This window comes from Rhinolophus sinicus, chromosome 1 (genome assembly GCF_057876585.1).
Source record: "Rhinolophus sinicus isolate RSI-liver-muscle chromosome 1, RSI-T2T, whole genome shotgun sequence".
Taxonomy (NCBI): domain Eukaryota; kingdom Metazoa; phylum Chordata; class Mammalia; order Chiroptera; family Rhinolophidae; genus Rhinolophus; species Rhinolophus sinicus.
In genome coordinates, this window is record NC_142501.1 from 17,536,952 (window position 1) to 17,557,219 (window position 20,268).

Sequence of the window (20,268 nt, forward strand, 5' to 3'; positions counted from 1 at the left end):
GCAAACTGAGTGCATATTTAATTCCAGTCATGCCAAGCCACCTGCAGCTATCCGAGTGAGCCATGCTCTCATCCTTCCCTGCTCTTACTCATATTCTCACTCAGCACCTGGCACTAGTAGGTAGCTATGAATATTTACTGAATAAATGAATGAACGAATGTCTTCCCCCACTTCTTTGTCTGGATACTGACAGACTGGCGCAAACTGGGGCAAAAGGGTTGCTGGTTTCTTAGGGCTGTGAGAAGCCACGATTTCTTTGAGCTGGCAGGCAACCACAGTGGCTCCTTTGAGCCCCTTCCAAGCCTCTGGCCAATGCGGCACTAAACTGACAATCTCCCTGCATGATAACCACCCGTGAGCTTCAGTGAGTGCGTGCCTCACCTGATTCTGGGGTCCTTAGAACAGAGGATGGGGCTAGCACATAGGTGTTCAAGAAACAATGTGATTTAAGGGGCAAAAAAATGAAAAATGTGATGGAAAGACAGGTGGAACCAAGGGAGAAGATCAACAGTATTAACCATTTTATAGGGGCCTTGGCTCATTTAATCTATACAATAACAGCCCACGAACCAGGATCATAAGAATATATAGAAACTACAGCTTATTTCAAAAGCATGTCTTGGGAGAACTTGAAAATCATTTAACTTGAAATAATGTACTAAAAGCAAGTGATAAGGATTGATTTTTAATAACTTTGTGTGACAGGCAGATCAGTTACCATAGTTAATATTTTCTAACAGCACACCAAAAAAGGCTAGATAAGGCGTTTTAACTTCACACTATTCGTAAGTTAGAAAATTATAGCACAAATCACTAAAGTAGCTCCACGTAGTTATTTTTTTAAGTAAAAAAAAAAAATCACCATTTTAAAAAACCTTCACTTCTCTTTTAAACCCTTTTTGCCACTCTTGAGGGGCTGAGATACCTTGCCCTTGTGACAAAACAGAGAACTCCTTGGTTCTAGTTCGTTGCTGGTTAATGGAAGTGCCTCATTTCCCACCATTTCCCATCATGCAGCATTTGTTCTAGTCAAACATCTCTCTTGACTGAGTTCATGTTATTTTCCCCTGCCTGGAATGATCTTCTTGCCCTAAGGGCCTACTTTTTCAAACCTCATCTGAAATGTCACTTTTTTTGGGAGGACTTCCCTGATTCCAACCCAGTATTCAGCGTTCCTCCCCTCTTCTGTATCCCCAACTACATAAAAATAATTACAAATCCAAGAGAGTTTTGGGACGGCAAACTCGTTTGATTTATCTTGTCTTCCTAGAACCTGCTATATATCATAAGTACTCAGAAAATGCTTGAAAAGGCCCTCTAAGTTCCTGAGCTAACATCAAAGCACACTAAAAACAGATCTACACAGTTGTTTGATCAAGGGTCCCATTGCATTAAACTACTGTTCCTCCTACAAATAAGCCTCTCTCTCACACTGAGCTAGAATATCTTTCTTACACCCAAATCTTCTCTGTTCAAACCTTCAGTAGCTCTCTAGGATCCTCAAAATAAAGTCCAAACTCCTCAATTCTACTGATTTGGCAAGATCTACCCTTGTTAAATCTAGCTGTCCAGATATTCTGCACCATACTTAAGCAGCAAAACTGCTGGAAAAACACACAGAAATTAAAAGTGATTTCACTTAAAGTCAAGACCACACACCTCAGTGTGTTCCCAAAGCTTCCCAGCAATCCTTTACATCTCAAGTATGGTTGTTTTCCCAGTTTCCAAAGTGACTATTTCATATTCAATTCTCCTTTCTCAAACATCTGATACACCTACACCTTGCCATTGGCTCAGGACCTGCTTTCTACTTCAAGAAAATAGAAATCAGGCCGGCCCAGTGGCTCAGGCAGTTGGAGCTCTGTGCTCCTAACTCAGAAGGCTGCCGGTTCGATTCCCACATGGGCCAGTGGGCTCTCAACCACAAGGTTGCCAGTTCAACTCCTGGAGTCCTGCTAGGGATGGTGGGCTCCGCCCCCTGTAACTAAGATTGAACACAGCACCTTGAGCTGAGCTGCTTCCCAGATGGCTCAGTTGGTTAGAGCGCAGGCTCTCAATCACAAGGTTGCAGGTTCGACTCCCGCAAGGGATGGTGGGCTGTGACTCCCTCAAGGGATGGTGGGCTGTGCCCCTGCAACTAGCAACGGCAACTGGACCTGGAGCTGAGCTGAGCCCTCCAAAACTAAGACTGAAAGGACAACAACTTGAAGCTGAACAGCACCCTCCACAACTAAGATTGAAAGGACAACTTGACTTGGAAAAAAAAAGTCCTGGAAGTACACACTGTTCCCCAATAAAGTCCTGTTCCCCTTGCCCAATAAAATCTTTAAAACAAAAAAAAGAAAATAGAAATCAACTAGACAGAACTCCCTGCTATTTCCCTCTCAATAGCCAAGCTGCCATATCCCTTGCCTTCACTCCTGTTTTAATGAAGGCCAACTAATCCACTTGTGCAAATTGTCTTTTCTTGCATTCTCAATCTTCAAATATTTTACTCCTGAAATTAGCTTCCATCTCTGTCATCATCGATTTCTTGTTCTCTACCTGATCATTCCCATCAGCATACAAACACGCTGTAGTTTTCCCATTTTAAAAAAAGCCTCCCATGATTCCAGGTGTACCAACCCCCATAAACCCACCCCATTTCTTTGCTCTCCTTCACACACACACACACACACACACACACACACACACACACACACCAAAACACTGGTGGGGGTAGAATTCTTTGTACCCTGGAGAAGAATAAAGTAGGGTAGGAAGGTATAGGGGAGCAGGATTTTGCCACCCCAAAATATGTCTGTTTTGTTTTTTTTTAAAGACTTTATCGGGGAAGGGGAACAGGACTTTTCTTTTTTTATTGGGGAACAGTGTGTACTTCCAGGACTTTTTTCCAAGTCAAGTTGTTGTCCTTTCAATCTTAGTTGTGGAGGGCGCAGCTCAGCTCCACGTCCAGTTGCTGTTGTTAGTTGCAGGGGGCACTGCCCACCATCCCTTGGGGAACTCGAGGAATTGAACTGGCAACCTTGTGGTTGAGAGCCCACTGGCCCATGTGGGAATCGAACCAGCAGCCTTCAGAGTTAAGAGCACGGAGCTCCAACCGCCTGAGTCACTGGCCGGCCCCCAAAATATGTCTTAAAGAAACAAAAGGTTCAGGAAGAGCTTTTTATCCCACTACCCCCTTAATTGCCTAAAAGAATTCAGATAGAGGGCCTGCCTATTCCAGGAAGAAGAGCTATCAGCAAAGATAACTGCAAAGAATATGAAGGAGGTAGTGAGCTGGGGAGAAATTGGCAAGGCCTTTGAGAGACCTTGGTCTTTTCTCTTAAGACCTTCAACTGATTGAACGAAGCCCACTCACACCATAGAATCTGCTTCACTCAAAGTCTCCTGATTTCAATGCTAATCGCATCGGAAAACACCTCTAGTCTGGTGTTTGACCAAACAACTGGGCACCATCTTGACACATAAAATTAACCATCACACCATGAGACCGAGATGAAATTACCCAGGGAATGAATCTAATTAGAAAAATAAAGACAGCCCAGGACTGAGCCCTGGCAAAGTGCAGAGGAGGAGAAGGTCCAGCAAAGGAGCCTGAGAAGCAGCTGAAGGGAGGCAGGAGAAACACTAAAAGAATCTGGTGTCTCAGAAGCCAGTGAAGAAGAGCTCCAAGAAGGAGGACGATCAACTCTATCAAGTCCTGCCAAGAAACCCTGCAAGATAAGGACTAAGCCATCAGAGCCATTGCTGATTTTTATGAAAATGATGGGGGGGGGGGGGGGGATGCCTAATTAGATTCAACAAGAAACAGAAAATAAGGAAGTGGAGGTAGTATGTAGGGCCAACTATTTTAAGAAGTTTTGCTATAAAAACAGAAAAGTGGAAAAGTAGCTGAAGAGGGGTGCAGGATCAAGGAAAGTGTTTTGTTTTATTGTTTTGTCTAAGAAGCAAATTAGTAGGGCATGTTTTGATGTCGAAAGAATAATCCAGCAGAGGGAAACCTGGCAGTTCCCAAAGAGGAAAGGAGGAGAGGAGATCGTTACAGAAGCAAAGTCCTTTGAATCTACATCTATCACGCAACATAGACTTTGAAGTCACATTTAGATTCTATCACTGATTAGAAATTCAAGTTATTCAGCCTCTCAGCTTCATCAGCCTCTTCCTACAAGACTCTCTGTGGACCTTCTAGCTCTTTATCTCACCCAAACTTCTGAATCTCTCTGCCCCAGCCCTTAGCCCTTTTTAAATCTCTTTAATTACTAAATGACAGGGCTTTACTAAGTCCCAATCATTCATCAAATCTTAGTTCAAACATGCCTTTCTTGAGGAAGCCGTCACGCAGGTCAAATCCCCTTACGAAATGCTCTCGTGTTACCAAGTAGTCTTTCTGCTTAGTATATCAGCACTGCCCAGCCCAGTAGCCACTAATGACACATGACTATTGGGCACTTAAAATATGGCTAATGCAAGTGCAGATCTGGAGTTTTAATTTTATTTGTTTAATTAATTTAAATGTAAATAGCCACATGTGGGCAGGGACCAGGATTATTTATGCTCACCATGGTGTTTCCAGATTTTAATACAGGGCCCACACATATAATTGCTCAATAAATATTTGTTAAAAGATTCGATCTGTAAAATGGGATATTACTAGTTAATTTGGGGATTCTATCTTTTTCCAAAGAGGAAAGGGAAAAAACCTTTACATGGTAATTATCAAAAGTTGCCAGTCCTCCTTATAAAGGTAAATTTGATCTTTAAGAATTTGATCTATCCCAGAGAATAGATGGAATAATAAATGAGAACATACTGGGTGATCTGAATAAAATAGCATCTGTAATATGCCTAGGAGTGTGCCTGGAACATAGTAGATACTCAAAATGCAGTGGCCCATGAGCTTCACAGAGGACCGGTAAATAATAGTGTGGGAAAATGGGAGAAGGCTTCAAAAAGCAAGTGATCTCTGTAAGTGAACCATATTTTGAGAAATAATGAAGGTAGTAGTTAATGGGAGTAGAAGTAATCCCCCCAAATTTTTCACTGCTTATGATGTGCCAGGCATAAATCCAGGTCTTTACATAACTAATTTAATCCTCACAACAATCCAATGAGTGAGACACTATTACTTTTTCCATTTTACAGCTGAAAAAGACTGAGGGACACAAAGGATAATTATCTTGCCCATGGTCACCTAGCTAATAAGCGACAGCTGAGATTGACACCCAGCCCTTGGCTCTTACCACAATGCTGCTCTAGCTCTTGAACATTTTTCTAAGGAGTAATATGTACAAAGACACAGCAGCAGGAAAGATACTGCATGTTATTGCATGGGATACAGAAACACAAGGGGAGACTAAACTATAAATATATGTTAGATTCAGTTTGGGGTTCACAAGGCAGCTAGGCTCTTTTCCCTACATTCTTAATTAATCCTCAGAATCAGGTAAGCGTTACAACCATCCCACAAAATTAGAAACTGAAATTCTAGGAAGTGAAGACTCTTGCCAAAGGTCACCAAGCAGGTGTGTTGGAATTGGGCTATAAATCTAGGTGTGTCTATCCCCAAACCCACTGTCTTACAATTCAAAAATGTATATAGGGAGGTACAGCCTAAAATGAGGTAAAAGCAACATGCTGTAGAGACAAAAAAAAAAAAGAAGAAGCATTAACTTTCTCACAAGGACCAGGGTGAACTTCATCCATGAAACACTTCAATATCCACCCTGAAAACTTTAAAATACTGCTTAGGGGCCCAAGATCTCTGTGAAGCCTTCTCTGATCAAACATATAGAACTAGTCACTCCTTTATTTCTTACATTGAGCTACAATAAAGCCACCTGCTTACACGTCTGCCAACCTTAGAACTGGCACTTATTGAGGACGTCTGTGCCAGGAGCTTTACATGTTCTCATTAAGTCGCTCCATAATCCTTTGGGATCTGTATTAACGTCTCCATTTGCAGATGAGTAAACGCAAGGTCTGACAGCTAGTCCAGGATTTACACCCTCATACTCTCCTGTCTCCACCACTTAAGGGGCCGGTCTTTGTATCCCCAGTACCTGGCACAGTGCCTTTCCCATAGAAGGTACTCACTCGAGGATTGAATTCAACTGGCACTTCAGCAGGCTTTCGAATGTTAGTGACGTGGAGAAGAGAATCTAACATGTTCTGGTAAACCAGCTTTGGGTGGTGGTGGGGAGATACCCTATTTGGTAGCATTTGCCAAGTATTTTTGTATAAATACTTCCACTCTGGCTGATTTCAAGCTATCAACTTGCTTGCAAAATTCCTGAATGTTTAACAATGGCTCTCTTGAGCTGGTAGGAGCTGGTTCCAGCACACCACCCAAAAGCTCAAGGTCATCAGGTACAGCTACTTTCCCTCCTACCTCTCCTCTTCAGGGCAGCTCTCTATACTTAGACTTCACTGCAACCTCAGAAGGCAAAGCTAAGGATTATTCTACCTCTGTTAAAGCTGACCTTTACTGGAGCCCACAGTCTATTCCAACTCCAAGCGGTCTGAGGGATCCCCACAGCCCTTAAACATGCTCTCCATATTTTTATTATTTTTTTAATGCTCTCCCTATCTTGTACCCAGGACTATTCAAGTCATTCAAATGTGCTCAGGTCTTCTCTTTTGTAAATATCTGAGCTGATCCCACAGCCTCATCTAGCTTTCTATTAGCAAGCAGGATGGCTCAATAGTTAGGAACCTCCCCTGAAGTCACATAACCTGGCTTTTCTGCTGACATGCCCTTATACAAGTTCTGTTACCTCTCTGTGCCTCCGTTCACTCATCTGTAAAATGGCTATAAATATAGTACCTACAACTCATTGTGGAAATTAGATGAGTAAGTAGATGTAAAGGGCTCAGAATATGGTAGGTATTCAATATACGAGTCATCATCATTACGTCCTTACGTGTGGTGTAAATCTAGGAAGACGTCAGTGTGGTTAAGGAGTTGGATTTTCCCCTTTTACAAGTCAGTTATTCACAGTACCTGTCAACAATGTGTTACACTAGACGCTGTTCAAAACTGCATTCAAGGGGGTAACCCATTCCTCTTTTTTTTTAATTAGCAGTCTATGGCTAAGCATGGCATTTTCCACAATGCATTCATTCTCATGACTCAGTTTGTTCTTTCCCTGGGAGAAGAAAAACATAATTGTTTAAACGTAATTTTCTTAAACAGCTTGCTAAAATAAGTGGAAAAGACATGAGGAACTTCTTTAAAAATTAGTACATGCATTTTGTATTACATGTACATACACTCAAACTTGCAGAAATATTCCCCTTCTGCACTCCATTTGTTTTAGGTCTCTGAGTGTCCCACTTCAATTCTAGAGGAGCGACAACATTTAATGTAGAAAACCACGCGCCAGCAGAGCTTCAGGAGATACAGGCTCTATTGCAGTAAACTCTCAGATGTCTCGTCTTATAAACTGAGATCAGCCACCCTCACCACCAGCCAAGAGGCTGTGTGAATATTAACTAATAGAGGTAAATAGCCTTTAGCTCCTACAGATGAAAGAAGTGTTACACAGCTTATTATTAGTATTAACCTCTAAATTCTTTAACCCTAATAGGTAGTAGATATTGAGAGGAACCTAGCTCTCTGAGTTCTCCAAGAGCCAGAATTTCAGAATCCCAAGACAGGTGACAACTACAAGTCATGGAGGAGGGCTGTGGTCATCTCATGGAGCTGAGCCTGACGTGGCCTTGGATCTTCCTGGTTGGCAACTAATACTGCAGACACGGATTTCAACTAAGAGTGACCTATGTTTAATTTATAACCTTAGATATATTAAGACCAACTTTTCCATTCTAAAGACAGATGAGAACGTTGTAGTTCCCCACCAACTTATTTCTGAATTCCTTTATCTACAGATTTACGATGCTTATTTAATCTTTCGATAATCTCAGGCACTCTTTTGAGGCCTGTGTTGCAATGAATGAAGCTGGACTATCTCCTAGTCTCTTTGATTAGGGTTCAATGAATTTACTAGGACTCTAGTTCAGTGTTCAGTCCTTGGCCTTTCTAAGAAGGCAAACTATTTTCCACCTCAATACCATCATATAATGATGATATTATGGTGCCTCTATACTTACGATTTCAATAGGAGACAAATGTATGGTTTATATGGAAATTAATGAACCAACCTCAGCTGTTCCACAGGAAAAACCAAGATGTTAATTAGTATCACTAATTGAACTCTTATTTTTAGTGTGCACATGACTTCCCAAAATAAAGATTTCTTTCCCAGGCTCCTTTCAACATATATATGTCTAAAGGACTAAATTCTGAACAGGATGTACATAAACTGTCATGTGCAACTTCTGGAAAATGTTCTTGAATGGAAAGCACATGCTCTCCTCCTTCAACCCTTCTTCTCGGTGATGGGGGAGTTTGGGTACCCATCTTGGAACACAAGTGGAAGACAAACGCTGAGAACCGTGGATCATGAGAATAGGAGGACTCGACATTGGATCCAACACTTAGAATACGGTAAAAGCCCTGGACAGACTACCTCTCTCTAGACTTGTTTTAACTGAGACAGAAAGAAGCTTACATCTAGTTTAAGCCACTGTTTTTGGGGGCTTGCTGTCACGTGTGGCCAAACCTAGTCCTAAATAAAACACTTTAAGTGACATTACAGGAAACACATTTCCAGTGTAGGAAATTATACATAAAGAAAGCAAGAAATCAAAGGAAGAAAAAGAGCCATTTAGAATCTCACCATCTGGATGCATCCAGATCTAAGGCTCTTCACACCACAGACTTCCCCTGAGTGCCTGCTTTCATTCATTCCCACAGCTTCAAACCTCACCTACCAAGAGGAAAGCTTCCCGTTCACGAAGACCTATGTACCCACCAGACTATATGCCCACATTGGACAATCACGACGTGTCCAAAATCAAATTCATCATCTTCCCTAGTCTCAATTCTGTCTCTTCTCTCAGTGAATGACACCACCATCCTCCCTTCTTCAGAAATCAGAGCAGCGTGCTTGATTGCTTCCTCTATTTCACCTTGCATGGGACTGTGATTGTCTGGCTTCCATATTAAAACTTTCCCCTTTGGGAGAACCTGTGTTTTCCTCAAGGCCTGTTGCGCTGGCAAGACAAATGCACAATTATTTGAGTGATTATTCATATTTTGTGTATTTCTTTCCAGTCCATTTCCTGTTTTTTAAAACAAGATGTGACTATTCTACAAAAACTATTTTAAACTCCATTTTTTTTAACATTATATTATAGAAAATTTCCCCCACGCTATTAAAAACTCTGTGTGAATCATTTTTAATATTACATGAGTTAGTAGCTACTACTGAGCACCGATTATGTGTCAGGAACAGTACTAAGCATTTTGCATACGCCCTCATTTGATCCCCACTTTATAGATGAAGAAACAGGCTCACAGAGGAGCAAAGAGTCCTCCACTTGTGGTGACAATGACTAATGACCCACAATAGATAATGAGCCCATGAAAGGCAGAACTCATCTCATTACTGTATAAGAGCAGCACCTCCAATATTTGTTGAAACAATGAAAAGAATCAACAATTTACTAAAAAGTATATCTGCCAATTAAAAAGAGATTTATCTTGCCTTAGAAAAAGCTGAATAAATCCATCCTTTTCCTATCTAACTAAGTACACTGGGAAGAGGACATTAATTAAACACTATGTTAGGTGTATTACAAACATTATCCTAACTACTCAAACCGAGGAGTAATACTACCCCACTGGCATGGATTTGAATCCATGTCTGTGTAATACAAAAACATTTTTCTACTTCTTATTTAAGAAAAATCCTTTTATAAAATATGTATTATTTTTTTAAATAGATAGTCAACTTCCCTACCCTCCTTACATTCATCCCAAAAACCGAAATTTGCTGAAATGTCAGTATACATGTCTGGGTGCTATGGGAATGCTACATGAGCACCGGTCCTCTTCATCCGTTGATATGAAAAGCAAAGCACACACTAGGGGTCCGATCAGTGCAGTGGTTATTTCCGTAAATAGCACTAACACACGTGTAAAAAGCAGCCTGGTGAAGGGTGTGTGTGTGTGTGTGTGTGTGTGTGTAGAAGTTAGAGGGCACAACCATGACTGACAAGATCATGGGCACAGGTTAGATCAGAGAAGAGTTCAGCACTGATTAAGAGCCTGGCCTTTGGAGCCAGATGCCTTAGTTTCAAGTTCCAGTTCTGTCACTTACTGGTTGTATGAAGTTATCTAACCTCTTTGTGCCTTCATTTTCTCATCTGTGAATATAATCTCACAGAACTATACGATTGGTTAACACTTCAAGTGCTTGGAACGGGCTCACAGACATCGCCATATCAGAGCTTCCTGTTATTATTATTATTCCATGAGGAACATGAACAGAAAGTTCAGAGAACGAAATACAGTAAATGAAATACAATTCAGATAACGTAATGCAGCATATAGAAAAAAATTTTGCCTCACTAATAATCAAAGAAATACAAATCAAAGACTCTTTTACCTCTCAAATGGGCTAACAATAATTTTTGAAAACCTATTATTTCTTAAAACTTCATTGAGCTTGTAAGGTTATCAATTTGTACACATCATTTAAAAGGCTCTAGAACTTTAGAAGTGTTCATATTCTGACCCAGAAATCTATTCCAGTAATCTATCCTAAGAATATAATTCTAAATACAGCAAAATCTTTATGTACAAAGAAAAATATTTCTAACCTGTTATTCTGTAATAGCAAAAAATTGGCAACATACTATTTGCCCAACCATCATGGAATGGCTAAGTAAATATATGGAATACTTTATAGCAACTGAATAAATTATTAAGAACTTTAATAACATGCAAAAACTTATTAAATAAAAAATCAAAACACAGGATATAGAAAAGATACACAAAATATTAATAGTGGTTATCTCTGAATGTAACTATATATGATTTTTATATTTTATTATACTGCAGTCTCCAAATTTTCTAAAATAAGCATTTTTACAGACAAAACCAAAATGTTTAAAGACCTACTTCCGGTAGGAAAAGATTCTTTACTTTTCCACTTTTATCTCTCATCATTCTGATTCACTCTAAATGAACAAGGGATGATATTTGCTAATTAGTTTTTGTTTACAGCTATGAATTCCTTACTTTCTAGTTTTTTCCACCAGAAAAACACTTACCCAATATCCTATCACAGCTACTCTGTGATCCTCCAGCCTTTCCAGGTAGCTGATTACACTAACATTAGAATGGAGGCAGATGAAAACACGTAGAATGACCTTAAAGAGTGAGACTATGCCTTAGTCCTCTTCATATTCCTGCCAGGGCTTGGCACATAAATAGGTGCCCAAAATACATCTGTTGAATGAATAAGCATCAATACCAAAGTGGTGAGATCTGAGCTAGGCTAGGGTACCTCCGCATGTAAGGTGCTTTTATTTGTTTAAGAAAAGGGTACTGGGGAACCAGACAGGCCTGGGCTTGACATAGCAACACTGAGCAAGTTACTAAAATGCTGGGCATCTACTGCCTCACTTGTAAAACAGAATTAAATCCAGCAACCTCACGAGGTTATTGTGAGGATTAAGTGAGAAAGATGTGAAACACTGGCATTAAAAAGGAGTTCAAATGTTAGTTCTTCTCCCTCTTGCTGAAGGCATTAAAGCCATGCTCTCTATAAGCAGCCAGGGGACAAAGGCGATACAATCAGAACCCCAAGCTAGTGACATATGGCATCCACATCTACACTTATGGCAAACTGTCACACAAGTCATTTCAAACCTTATGTCTGTTTTCCACACTGATAGCTAAAGAATGGAAGCAGCTGCCAGGCCAAATTAAGATGAATACAGAGATGCTGTCTGTTCCTTAGATCAACGCCCCTGGGCAGACATCCAAGCCTAAGATACAGGTTTCCTATATCAACAAGCCCTGTGACTGGCAGCTCATCCACAGGGAGAGCCAAGGTACAGCGAGCATGGTGGCAGGTTGCACAAGCTCTGGTTACAACAGCCACCGTCACACCCAGGAACACCTATCATAATATCAATCCCATGAACATCATACATAAGGCAGGTAGGGTGATGCATGAAAGGGTCTGAGGAGTTAGTCGGAGGAAGCTGAGGGGAGGGGACCAGGAATTACCAATGAGTTCACTGGCAAGCCAATTATCTTCTGTATTAATACTTGTCTACATTTTGTTTCCTCCTCATCAGAAGGTGCTATCACCTGTGGTATTTTACAGATTAGCCAGGAGCACATGCATCAGCTTCTGGCACAGGGCGGACGGTATTTATGACTATTACCGCTGCCCACACACGCATGCTAAGGCCACGTCTTCCAGGCGCCGACCTCCTCTCCAATACCAATCTCGGGAGATCTGGCTTGATCGTGACGGTTGTTCTCAAGTAATAATCTTAACATTTACATAGACTGCTCCAAAATATAGCCCAAAGGAGGGGAAAATGTCAGGGTGTCAGGGGAGGAGCCCTGGCAGCACACCTTCCCTTCTTGATTTTCTCTGAGAGGTGATACCACTGCACACACAGGAACTCACTGCACAGTCACTCCCAGGTAGGGGGTACACTGCTCTGGCTGCCACAGGCCGTCAACTCTAAAGGAAGAGAAAGGGGGTTTTTGGAGCAGGGGGTGGAAAGCAAGTCTAACTCTGTAAGAACAGGAAGCATACCTGCCTATTTCCCGACTGTACTTTCAGTGCTTGGTGCAGAGCCTAGCACACAGCACTCAGTACACAGCTGGAGGAGTAAATGCACCCACCTGATTCTATGCCAAATACCCCCACCAACAGACCTCTGGCTCTTTGAGAATCTACTATGATCCAGGCACTGAGAAGATTAGGTGGCCAAGGCTGGTGGGAAAGTCAAACTTACGGAATGTTCTTCGGGGAACCAAGCAGACACAGATAAGAGACCACATCAGCAATTCCAGCCCCGAAATGACAAGTTTCTGGAAGACATGGACCAGACTATATATCTCTCCTTTGTGACTGGTTGTGAGGCCCAGTACCTGTAGGGCAGTGTTCTTCCTACACTGGAGACAAGTAAACCTCACAGACTCCGAAGTTCTTAGAGTAACACTCAACTTCCTACTTGCCTGAGAACACAGGATGTCAAACTTTTGGTGTCAGTTCCCCTTTACACTTGAGTGAATAATCACTGAGGACCCCAAAGAGCTTTTGTTATATGTGTATGGCTATCAATATTTATATTAGAAATTAAAACTGAGACATTTAAAAATATTTACTTATTAATTCTCTTAAAATTAATACTGATGAACCCATTACATGTCAACAACAATTTAATTAAAATAACTATATTTTCCAAAACAAATACATATAGTGAGAAGGTTGCTATGATTTTACATTTTTGCAAGTTTTTTTAGTGTCTGGTTTAATAAAAGACAGCTACGGTCTCACATTTGCTTCTTCATTCAATTTATTGTGAAATTGGTTGTTTCGGTAGAAGTATATGATGAAAATCCAAAGTCAAATGGGAAAAAGAAATACTTAATAGATTTTTCAGATAACTGTGGATATTCTTCTGTGATACTACACCAAAACTCAACAAGCGGTAGTTGATTAAAAGTTACCTGCGGAGACACAACCAAGATGGGGCAGTAGGTAAACGCTGTTTACCTTCTCTCACAACTACATCAAAATTACAGCTAATCTACAAAACAACCATTATTAAGAATCGCCTAAAATCAAGCTGAACTGAAGCCTTTCAACTAAGGACTCGCAGAAGAAGACACCTCCAGACTGGTAGGAAGGGCAGAGATGCAGAACGGGCTGGTCCCACACCCACGTGTGTCCATTAAAGATCGGGAGGGACATTTCAGATAGGGGCTCCCCTATCCCCCAGAAGAGCGAGAGGTCGCAGGCCAGGGATCCAGTGCCGGGAGAAAAGTCCCCATAATTTCTGGTTGTGAAAACCAGCCGGTTGTGACTGAGAGAGACACAGGGTGGCTGGAGTCCCAGGTGTTCCTCCTAGACCACGCACACACTTACCCACCAAGAGAATCACTGGCTCTGAGCTCTAGCGGCTGGAGAGGCGGCAGGGACATATGGTAGGGACATGAGTTGTCTGGCTTGGGATGGGGGCTGCAGAGGTGGCCTTCTCCTGGACGAAGGAGCTGGTGCAGGCCACTGTTTCTTTGCTGAGCCCTCCCCCTTCCCTGTGTGCAGGAGTAGGTGGCTGTCATTTCTGAGTCTCCACTTTTCGTTCTCCCTGTCCTGGCGATTTGAGACCACGCCCTGCCCAACTTACAGATACAGCCAAATCACTTCCAGTGGTTTTTCATGCAGACCGCCTGCATTGGCTCAAGCTGCAGAATTTCCTAGGGTCTCTCAAAGGTTCGTGGAACCCAGACAAGCAGCATCTAGCTTGAGAGTGTGTACCTCTGGCTGAGCAGCCCTAAGCTGGCACTAGCGGCAGCCAGCCTTGGTTCGCGGCTTGGCCTCTCAAGGCACTTCCAAGCACAGCACGGGCAGCAGCCATCTGCGAATGTCCTTGGGGCTCCTGCCAAGTGGCCCCAGGTGGGGCACAGGCTGTGGCTGAACTTGACCTACAGTGGACCCCCTCCAAGGTGGTCCTGGGGCTGGTGTCCCCAGTGGCCAGCTTCAAAATGAGCTGGAGCATCACTCAGCCACCTCCAAGTATGACACACTCAAGGGGCGGACTGGGCAAGGACCAGAGCCCTGCTGAGGCATATCCTGCTCCGTAGGATCAGCCCCTGCACAACAACTCTTCCACTGTAGTTGAGGCCAGTCCTCACAACCAGTGAGCCCAAGGGTCAGTCCCTCACATTCATTTGCAATTGTCAACCAAGGGTCAACTACAAGAGGAGGGCACACACAACCCACACAAGTGACACACCTTGAATGCATGGCTCAGGTGACCAGAAAGACTACACCATTACACCCCACAGCACACCTACTACATAAGGCCACTCTACTAAGACCGGAAGACATAGCAGCCCTACCTGATACATAGAAACAAACACAGGGGGGCAGCCAAAATGGGGAGACAGAGAAACATGTCCCCAATAAAAAAACACACAACAAAGCTCCAGAAAAAGAACTAAGCAAAATGGAGACAAGCAATCTATCAGATGCAGCGTTCCAAACATCTGATATATGGTTATAAGAATGCTCAATGACCTCAGGGAGAACTTCAACAGCGATAGGAAGCATAAAAATAGAGATGGAAACCATGAAAAAGAACCAGTCAGAAATAAAGGATACAATAATGGAAATCAAGAATATATTACAAGGAAGCAACAGTAGAATAGATGAAGCAGATACAACTTTCGATGTAGAAGATAAGGTAGCAGAAAACACCCAACCAAAACAGCAAAGAGAAAAAAGAATCCAAAAAATCGAGGAGAGTTTAAGGGGCCTCCAGGACAATATCAAGCATACCAACATTCACATCATAGGGGTACCAGAAGGAGAAGAGAGAGAGCAAGGAATTGAAAACCTGTTCGAAGAAATAATGACAGAAAACTTCCCTAACCTGGTGAAAGAAATAGACTTACAAGCTCAGAAAGCACAGAGAGTCCCAAACAAGATAAACCCAAAGAGGCCAACACCAAGACACATCATAATTAAAATGCCAAAGGTTAAAGACAAAGACAGAATCTTAAAAGTAGCAAGAGAAAAGCAGTTAGTTACCTACTAAGGAGTCCCCATAAGACTGTCAGCTGGTTTCTCAACAGAAACTTTGCAGGCAAGAAGGGAGTGACAGGAAATATTCCAAGGGATGAAAAGCAACAACATACAACCAAGATTACTGTACCCAGAAAAACTATCATTTAGAATTGAAGGACAGATAAGGAGCTTCCCAGACAAGAAAAAGCTAAAGGAGTGCTACAACACCAAACCAGTATTAAAAGGAATCTTAGAGGGACTTCTTTAAGATGGGGGGGGGGGGGGGAGGTTAAGGCTGAGTAAAAGGGGAAGGGATTAATAAGTACAAATTTGTTGTTATACAGTAGTCATGGGGATATAGGGTATACCATAAGGAACATAGTCAATAATATTGTAATAACTAGGTATGGTGCCAAATAAGTACTAGATCTATCAGGGTGATAGATGGGAATGGAGTTGGGGGAAGGGTGAAAAAGGTGAAGGCATTAAGAAATAAAATTGGTAGTTAATACAGTATGGTGAATATAATCAACAATGTTGTAAAGATCACGTAGGGTGCCAGAAGGGCACTGGACTTATCAGGAGAATCACTTCATAGACTATGTCCAAGGTGCTATACACCTAAAGCTGAAGTAGAATAATATTGAATGTCAACTATAACTAAATATATAGGTATACATACCGTATTTCCCTGAAAATAAGACTGGGTCTTGTATTAATTTTTGCTCCAAAGGACACATTAGGGCTTATTTTCAGGGGATGCTCGTAGTTCACTGGCAACACAGCTGTCAGTGATTTTATCCCATGAATTCTTCACCCAAGTCATGACCTCTTGCAGGCGAGGCTTCACAAAGTTTCCACGCTGATTTCTCTCCATTCTATTTTCAATGTAGTCACTGATTTCCATGCCCAAATGGTCCTTGAATGGCTTGTTTATTGCAATATCAGGAGTCTGGAGATAGGCAGTCATTCCTGCAGGAATCATTGTTTGATCTATTCTCTCCGTAAGGAAGTTCTTCGTGTTTTTAGTGTGGTGAGTGCTGGCTGAATACCCAGACTAGCAGACCTCTTTGGCCACCTCACAAAACAAGTGGCAGCATTAAATCAACCCACTTCCTTATAACTGCTTCTGTGCACCAGGCTTTTTTGGTTTCAAGAACATAAATGCCTGAAACATGTTCAACCTTATCTTTCTTGCCCTTAGTGATGAGTAGAGGTGAGGCTTTCTTTCCATCCAGATGAACTGCCAAAATACAGGTAACACGTGCACTGTTGTAACCAGTGGAGGGAATGTAGATTGACGAGGCACCCCTCTGATCAATTGTCGTTTGAGATCCTTGGCCCATCAACACTGCAGTCTCATCCATAGCAATCATGTTGGAGAGCTGGTATTTAGAAAAGTCAATGTCATCAACAAAGGACTTGAATGCAGGTGCACACTTAATATCTTCAGCATCTTCCAGCTTGAACAGTGTTGTCGATCTTAGAGACAGTTCATATCACTGAAGGAAGCCATACAGCCAGTGTTGTGATGCTTTGAATTCTTCTGGGGATATTTCTAACTGTGGTGCCTTTGCAAGGGCAAATGCTTGAATATCAGCCCTGTGCACAACCAAAGCCTTTGCTCTCCTGTCAGCAATCCATTCACAGATGATTTCTTCCAGCTCAGGAAATAATGTTTGCTGACCTGACCCACACTTGCGCTTCTTAGCATTTCCCTCATCCAACTGTTGACTGAGGTTATTGTACTTTGCTCACCATTTTCAGACCATTTGGAGATCCAACTTCTTCTCTGCAGAAAGCCATAAGATTCCTGCCCCAGAAGTTCTCCATGGTTCCTGTCTTGTACTCGATGGAACAGCTCTTTGTTTTTGCACTCATCTTGTCTGGGGGTCAAAATATTATTCCCTTTAAATCTACCATTAAATCAAGTGTTAATTGAAGACTTACGAGACAGAAGTGGCAACAAAAATGATGACAGTTAAGAATGATGGTCCACACAAAAGTGACGAAGTTCAGAAAACGTTTCTTTATTTCACACGAGCGCATTAAGTACGTCCATTACAATACACGACTTATTAAATTATGAAGATTCACATTAGACACAACCACATCTGTTCGTTATCAAGTGCACACGTTATTCATGCGTTGTGTCTGTGCTCCGATTGGTCATTAGGCAATAGTCTCGAGTGCATCTGTTTAATAGGCGTTTACCTCTCGTCCAAAGGCACCCGCTTGAGTATTTACAAATATTTAATTACAATCTATATTATCATTTATTTTAAGTATTAGTGTCAACAATATTATTTATATTTAATTATATATTAACATTATTATTTTATAATTCAATACGTCCGTCACATGTTGCAACGGATGTACTAAATGCGTCCATCTGGCTGACGATCTTAACTGGGGCTTATTTTTGGGGTAGGGCTTATATTACGAGCATCCTGAAAAATCATGCTAGGGCTTATTTTCCGGTTAGATCTTATTTTTGGGGAAATACAGTAGTCACGGGATGTACAGTACAACATAAGGAAGACAGTCAATAATATCGTAACAGCTGTGTAAGATGTCAGAGGGGTAATAGCTTAGGGAGTGGGTTATCACTTTATGAGGGGTTTAAATGTCTATTACGTTGCTTTGTACACCTGAAACTAATTTAAAAAAAAAAACCTCTGCAATCACATTCTACTGTAATTAGATTAAAATCCATAATAAAAAAACAAAAAGTTAGCTGCAACATGCACTCTCAAATCATGCAGATAAGCTTTTCATACTCTATCACGTTATAATCCATTGGTCTATCTTACACTATGAGTGGATATTTTACCCATGAATGACCTTGTAAGATCATATATTGATCATTCAGAAAATATTCATTCACTAAGTTATGCAGATCTTCCAAATGTTGACATAGTTCAGCATACAATATCACAAAAATTACATTCATAAATATTACCACCAAAATCTTTTAAGTATTGAAAAGCTATGAAGCTCTCATGGCAGATATTATTAATATAACTTTCAAAATACTAATTTTCACCTGAAATCTCCAAATTTATCACTGGCATTGAATACTATCAGTTGTTTTCCTTAAAGTGACAGACTCACTTTATACATTTTGGGGGAAATGTCTGCCAAATACCCAAGTCTGAATAACCAGAGTCTGACTATCAGTCATTTGTTCAACTATATGTGGTGTTCCATGAAAAAAGCTGCTGATTCAGTTGGCAACTCAAGCTATTAATTGCACGAGTGCTTTTCCTTGAGACAACCATCATACCATCATACTTTATGTAGCAAAAAATCTTTATACAAACTTCCCTCATCACACAGAATATTAAAAATGCATATACTCAAACGGTTGACATTTTAATAGAGTTAATAATTTTTACTACTTCATCAATAGTAGTTCCTAAGTAAACTGACATTTTCTTTTACTGTGATTGTGTGGTAGTGAAGACTATAATATAAACTAGTATAGTTTGGTGTTCCTACTTTAATCTGTGCTAAGACACCAGCAGTTTTATCCATCATTGCTTTTGCACCATCCATGAAAATGTCAAAACAGTAAAATGGTAAATTACACCTTAACATTACCATGCAAATAGTTTTGACCTTGAAGACCCCCAAAAGGTCACAGGTGTACTCCCAGGGGTCTGCAGACCACATTTTGGGAACTGCTGCCTTACTCTATAAATCCTGATCTGTCCCTGCAAGCTGCCCAAGTTCCAGACTGTAAGTGACCCTGAGAAGGAAGCTAGCTAGCTGCTTCTGTGTGATGAAGCAACAAGCGAGGGCACAGAGGACCAGCAGCTTCCTCATCTACGTAGCAAGAGGCTCCCATCCTTCCCCTACAGAAGCTGGTTCTAGTCAATCCTATTCCAACTCACATCCTTCAGGTTTTCTTAGGCAGGATGTTAGCAAAGGGTGAGTGGGAGCTCCTACCCACGCACTACAGATCCATGGCCACTTCCACAATAAAGGGAAAGAGCTTCCTGTCTGATTAGTGTTGCCAGAGTGAACATTTCGAAGTAGCTGATGCTTGCCTTTACTGACCTCCCATCTGCCTTTTGGCATCCTTGTCAACCTCCTTGCCTTCTCCGGTCCTCCAAGCTCCATCCTGCCCATCCTGTTCCAATGTTACCTCCCTTATCTGTGCTGTCCTTAATGGACAAGTTCATTTGTTTACCTTACTCATTTAATTAGCTTGTTGTGTTTTTTTGTTTTTTTCCTAATTCACACCAAGCTGCAAGTGACTTAACTCTCCCAGGAAAATTTATATTTGTAAAAGGCTACATTTCAGCCAAGATGAAATTTTAATTATTGGGATTTCCTTCCATGTACTATGGAAAGTTCAGGGGCAAGAGCCTTCCTTGATGGAGGAATAGAAAGGTCATCCTAGGGTAAGCAGACAATGTGGTATTATAGAAAAAAACACACAGACTTTGGAATTAGACAGGCCTGTGTCCAAATTATAGATCCACTACTTATATGACTTTAGCGAAGTTATTTGACTTCTCTGAGACTCAATTTCCTCATCTATGAAATGGGAATAATATCTTCCTTGCAGAGTTCTTGTAAGGATTAATGACTT

General features: G+C 41.3%; 1 protein-coding gene across 1 annotated transcript in view; it reads right to left on the reverse strand.

The window, feature by feature from the left end:
* The window catches only part of TXNRD1 (thioredoxin reductase 1), a 125,345-nt gene that overhangs the window by 58,375 nt on the left and 46,702 nt on the right, over positions 1–20,268 (reverse strand). The gene's annotated exons all lie outside the window — the stretch shown is intronic.